This window comes from Triticum aestivum, chromosome 5B, assembly GCF_018294505.1.
Source record: "Triticum aestivum cultivar Chinese Spring chromosome 5B, IWGSC CS RefSeq v2.1, whole genome shotgun sequence".
NCBI classification, from domain to species: Eukaryota; Viridiplantae; Streptophyta; class Magnoliopsida; order Poales; family Poaceae; genus Triticum; species Triticum aestivum.
In genome coordinates this window covers 486,180,879-486,187,585 of record NC_057807.1, presented here as the reverse complement: position 1 = coordinate 486,187,585, position 6,707 = coordinate 486,180,879, and positions in this window count along the sequence as shown.

The window sequence follows — 6,707 nt, the reverse complement described above, 5'->3', positions numbered from 1 at the left end:
AGACCAGAACACCTTCTACGTCGATCTTCCCTCCTCGGCTCGGTAGAAGGCGGCGGCATCTGACACGCTGCGGGGCAAATCTGCGAATGCTCCTGGAGAGCTCCGGACTCGGGTAAGTAACAAGTAACTCACTTTCACGTGCTTGCTTTGCATAAAGAATGCCTTACCCGCTGCTATCTTCTTCATCGCCTCCACCTCCTGGAGGGCCTTCTGGGCTTCGGCCTTGGCAGACTTGGCATTTTCAATGGCCGCCGTGAGCTCGGACTCTCGTGTCTTCGAGTCAAGCTCCAAACTCTCATGTTTTTTCATGAGAGCCTGGAGCTCTCGCCGCACCTCGCCAACCTGCGCCTCATGCTTCTCCCGCTCGGTGCACTCCATGGCCGCCTTCTTTTTGGCCTCGGACAGCGCCTGCTTAAGGGTTGCCACCTCAGTTGTGGCCCCTACAATAGCCACATTAATCCTGTCATTTTCTTGCAATTGCACCTTATATATATATATATATATATATATATATATATATTTAAAATATGTATCTCTTACCTTCTTTGTCCTCGAGCTGCTTCTTGGCAAGTCCGAGCTCTTGCTCGGACCGCTCGAGGTTCTGCTTCAGCATGTCCACCTCCGTAGTCAGTGCGGCGGACGCCAGCAGTGAAGCCTACATACGCATATTGACTTACTTTTGTTAGACTCCTGCGAATGTTATTAGATCCTCTATTCGGCTTTTCTTTCCAAACGCCAAACAGAGCATCAGGGGCTACTGTCTATGTGGTAATATTTTTACATATTTTTTTACATACCTCAAAGCCTGTCAACAGGCTGGCACAGGCTTCGGTCAGCCCGCTCTTGACGGACTGAACCTTCTGGATCACCGTACTCATTACAGTACAGTGCTCCTTGTCGATGGAGGCGCCGTTAAGCACCTCTAGCAAATTCTCCGGTGCCTCCGGCTGGACGGAGGTCACCGGCTCGGTAGGCTTGCTCCTCTTGGAGGGAGGTTGCCTGCCGGAGTGCGGAACCATTGAAGGTTCCGGCGCGGTGCCCGGCCCAAGGCCGGACTCGGAGCCCTTGGCGGTTTTATCCCCTTGGCGCCTGGAGTCCCGGAGGTCGCCTTGCGGCGCCTCCAGGACCACCTCCTCCTGGCTTGGAACCTCCTGGGACAACACTTCGGCATCGTCCGTAGGGCGGGGGGAGGTAGCCATCGGAAGCGAATTCACATCTGATGATCTAGGGAACCGCTCGACGACACGTCGAGCCGGTCTTTGTGTGGACTGCGTAATCATGTTCGAACGTAAGGAAAAGTTGTGCAATGAAGGAATACTATGAATTACTCTGGTATCCGGATACTTACGATTTCGCCAGGGGCTTGGCCCTGAGCGGCCACTCCTCTTCGCCGTCGTCGGTGTTGGTGCAGTAGTCTGGAGGAAGGGTTTTCCCCTTCTTGGACCCTTCGGCCTCCCCAGTTGGGGCGGCCTTCCTTTTCTTCCCTCCCCCCGCTGGAGGGGGAGAGGTCTCTTCTTCCTCCTCCTTGTCTTCACGGGAGGAGTGCGTCTCGGAGTCGTCGGATGATGAATCCGACACCACCAGGCGCCGGGCACTCTTTCGAGTCCCCGTGGCCTTCTTCTTGGCCTTCTTCTCCGGCACCACATAGGGTGCCGGAACCAGCAGCCTTGTCAAACGGGCGTCCGCTGGGTCTTCGAGCAAAGGATCCGGACAGCTGATCTGTCCGGACGTCTCCTGCCAATCCTATCAAAGGTAAGGGAGTTTAGATCCCGCATAGAGTCAAACTATGAAAGACAAAAAACTTGTAAAAGGTAAAAGAAGCTTACCGCGCCGGCTTGACGCTGTGCGCTGAATCCGCGATCCTTGGAAGCGGATGCGGGAGCCTCGGCGCCCTTGAACAGCACCTTCCAGGCATCTTCGTACGTAGTGTCGAAGAGCCTGCTCAGTGTTCGGTGTTGTGGCGGATTGAACTCCCACAAGCTGAAAGCCCGTTGTTGGCATGGGAGGATCCGGTGGATGAGCATGACCTGGACTATGTTGACGAGTTTGAGCTTCTTGCTCACCAGGTTTTGGACGCATGTCTGGAGTCCGGTCAGCTCTCCTTTCTTGCCCCACGACAGGCCCGTCTCCTTCCAGGAGGTGAGCCGCGTTGGGGCTCCGGATCGGAACTCGGGGGCTGCGACCCATTCAGGATGTAGAACCACCCCGATTGCCACCACTTTAGGGTCTCCATGAAAGAGCCCTCGAGCCATAGGACGTTGGGCATCTTGCCCACCATGGCCCCTCCGCACTCCGCCTGGCAGCCGCGCACTACCTTCGGCTTGACGTTAAAGGTCTTCAGCCATAAACCGAAGTGGGGCGGGATGCGGAGGAAGGCCTCGCACACGACGATAAACGCCGAGATGTTCAGGATGAAGTTCGGGGCCAGATCATGGAAATCTACGCCGTAGTAGAACATGAGACCCCGGACAAATGGGTGGAGAGGAAAACCTAGTCCGCGGAGGAAATGGGTGAGGAACACCACCCTCTCATGGGGCCTTGGGGTGGGGATGAGCTGCCCCTCTTCGGGAAGCTGGTGCGCGATGTCGTCAGACAAGTATCCAGCCTTCCTCAGCTTTTTGATGTGTCCCTCCGTGACGGAGGAGACCATCCACTTGACTCCCGCTCCGGACATGGCTGGAGAAGGTTGAGGTGGGGAGTGAGAACTTGGGCGCTGGAGCTCGAGTGCACGAAAATGTATGAGCAAAGGAGGAAGAAGGCGTAGGTGAAAAGGTGGATCCTTATCCCCTTATATGGGCGGACGAAACTGCATGTCCCCACCTGCCTGGTAAAACTCGCTTATCTCCCAAGCGCCGTAATCAATGGCGTGGTTGGGTTACCCACGCCCATATTGAAGAGAATCCCGGAATAAGGGGACAAGATCTCTGTTTTGACAAGACATGCCAAGGAAACCGCCTCGCTAAACGCGCTGAGGTGGGATAGTAAAACGATTCGAATAAAGACTTGGCCGTGGTGTGATGTCGCACTGCGGAGTACGTCAGCAGATTAGATTTGTGTAAATATTATTCTCTCTATGGAAATATGTGGAACTTATTTTGCAGAGCCGGACACTATCCTTGTGTTCAAAATCTTCTATGAAGTACTTGGAAGAGGAACCCGCCTTGCAATGCCGAAGACAATCTGCACGCCGGACTCGTCGTCATTGAAGCCTGGTTCAGGGGCTACTGAGGGAGTCCTGGATTAGGGGGTGTCCGGATAGCCGGACTATACCTTCGGCCGGACTCCTGGACTATGAAGATACAAGATTGAAGACTTCGTCCCGTGTCCGGAAGGGACTTTCCTTGGCGTGGAAGGCAAGCTTGGCGATACAGATATGTAGATCTCCTACCATTGTAATCGACTCTGTGTAACCCTAGCCCTCTCCGGTGTCTATATAAACCGGAGGGTTTTAGTCCATAGGACAGAAAAACAATCATACCATAGGCTAGCTTCTAGGGTTTAGCCTCTCTGATCTCGTGGTAGATCTACTCTTGTACTACCAATATCATCAATATTAATCAAGCAGGAGTAGGGTTTTACCTCCATCGAGAGGGCCCGAACCTGGGTAAAAACATCGTGTCCCTTGTCTCCTGTTACCATCCGCCTAGACGCACAGTTTGGGACCCCCTACCCAATATCCGCCGGTTTTGACACCGACAGTGATGCATAGCACCGAGAGGAGAGAGTGTTGTCCATGTACCCTGTAGACCGAAAGCGTAAGCGTTATGAAAACGCAGTTGATGTAGTCGTACGTCTTCACGATCCGACCGATCCTAGTACCAAAAGTACGGCACCTCCGCGATCTGCACACGTTCAGCTCGGTGACGTCCCATGAATTCTCGGTCCAGCTGAGTGTCGAGGGAGAGCTTTGTCAGCACAACAGCGTGATGACGGTGTTGATGAAGCTACCAGCGCAGGGCTTCGCCTAAGCACTACGACGATATGACCAAGGTGGATTATGGTGGGGGGGGGGGGCACCACACAATGCTAAGACAATGATTAACTTGTCTGTCTATGGGGTGCCCTTTTCCCCTTATACAAAGGAGTGGAGGAGGAGGGCCGGCCCTCTCTATGGCGCGCCCTAGGGGAGTCCTATTCCCACCGGGAGTAGGATTCCCCCCTTCCAAGTAGGAGTAGGAGAGGAAGGAAAGAGGAGAGAGGGAGGAAGGAAAGGGGGCCGGCACCCCTCCCAATTCGGATTGGCTTGGGGGGCGCGCCCCCTCCTAGGCCGCCTCCTCCTCTCTCCTAAAAAGGCCCAATAAGGCCCATACACTCCCCGGGGGGTTCCGGTAACCTCCCAGTACTCTGATAAATGCCCGAACTCACCCGGAACCATTTCGATGTCCAAACATAGCCATCCAATATATCGATCTTTATGTCTCGACCATTTCGAGACTCCTCGTCATGTTCGTGATCACATCTGGGACTCCGAACAACCTTCGGTACATAAAAACACATAAATTCATAATACCAATCGTCATAGAATGTTAAGCGACCCTACGGGTTCGAGAACTATGTAGACATGACCAAGACTCATCTCCAGTCAATAACCAATAGCGGAACCTGGATGCTCATATTGGTTCCTACATATTCTACGAAGATCTTTATCGGTCAAACCGCATAACAACATACGTTGTTCCCTTTGTCATCGGTATGTTACTTGCCCGAGATTCGATCATCAGTATCTCAATACCTAGTTCAATCTCGTTATTGGCAAGTATCTTTACTCGTTCCGTAATGCATCATCCCGGAACTAACTCTTTAGTCATGTTGCTTGCAAGGCTTATAGTGATGTGCATTACCGAGAGGGCCCAGAGATACCTCTCCAATAATCGGAGTGACAGATCCTAATCTCGATCTATGCCAACTCAACAAACACCATTGGAGACACTTGTAGAGCATCTTTATAATCAGCCAGTTACGTTTGATGTTTGATAGCACGCAAAGTGTTCCTCCGGTATTCAGGAGTTGCATATTCTCATAGTCATAGGAATATGTATAAGTCATGAAGAAAGCAATAGCAACATACTAAACGATCAAGTGCTAAGCTAACGGAATGGGTCAATTCAATCACATCATTCTCTAATGATGTGATCCCGTTAATCAAATGACAACTCTTGTCTATGGCTAGGAAACTTAACCATCTTTGATTCAACGAGCTAGTCAAGTAGAGGCATACTAGTGACACTCTGTTTGTCTATGTATTCACACATGTACTAAGTTTTCGGTTAATACAATTCTAGCACGAATAATAAACATTTATCATGATATAAGGAAATATAAATAACAAATTTATTATTGCCTCTAGGGCATATTTCCTTCACTTTTGCTAATAAAGAAATAAAGTAGCAGAGGCCATGTCAGGTTAGCTTTGTTCCCATTCAAAGACATAGAGCAACTTGCAGTCCAATAGCAAACTATGAGTACAACTAAACAACAATGTCATCAAGTTTTAGTCATCATACAATCCCCAAACACAAATCAACATACATAATAAGTGATGTTCTCACAGCAAAATACTAAACAACAACTTCATCAGGTTTCAGTTGTCATAGCAAACACAATTTCACATAGTAGATAAAAAGTCATCTTCTCACAGGCAAATATGACAAAATCAATCTAATCATCATCCACAGTAGCGCCAACATCTTCACCATGTGTATCAGTCTGAATCATAATTCCCCCAGTGTCATCTTCCTCTTCATCCTCAATGTCGTCAAATGTTGGTGTCTTATTGATCAACTCTCGTACGTCCACAGCCCAACATGGAATCTTTTTGCCAGCGTTATTGACGTGATGGTTCTCAAAGATACTACGAACATCTATGGAATCTTCTACATCAGGAGCAGTCTAAGCACCATCTTGTTCTGCAACTTCATTAAACAAACTCCTCTGCTAAAACCTTTGCAATACTCTCCAGTCATCACTAGATACAAATGTTCCTTCCAAGAAAATATATGTGTTGCTTGATTTGCCAAAACAAAAGGCTCGTCGGTGTGGTACGCTGCCTTGACATTGATGGATTTGAAATAATCATCAGCTTTGGGTTTTGCGATCTTGGAAAGCAGGTTGTACCAACGACAGCAGAACAGAACCACACATCGATGAACCTAAAACCTGGAGATATACTACAACTGAACAATGTATGTTATGTTAGCATACATTTCAGTTGTCTCTCTGCCGTATGTATCAGTGCTTGTGACGGCATTGTTTTGTGTCTTCCTACCTTCATCGTGTGCAAGGGTGTTGTAGCGCACATCTCCAACAACGCAAGATTCATAATGTCTTACCCGAGTATAAGGACCCATTGCTAGTATGTAAAGGGCATCATTAACTGCCTTCCCATCCTCCCGCATCATCTTAACCTATGGTTAAAAAATAGACAAGTTGATCATCTTATGTACTCAATATATTAAAAAACTGACAGTGCAATTCAAAAGCTTACACGGCTCTTGAACCATTTTGGAAATCCTGCCATAACCAGTTTGTCAATGTTTCTTGGATTTTGCGGTGGTAACTCCTTTTTGTAGATGCTGCACAACATAGTGATCATGTCAAACACCTAAATATATAAGAATGTGCTACAAGTTTAGTAGATTATGATGTATAAGCTATAGTACTTAGCACTTACTCGATATAAGGTAGAATCTTAGGATAGTTATTCAACA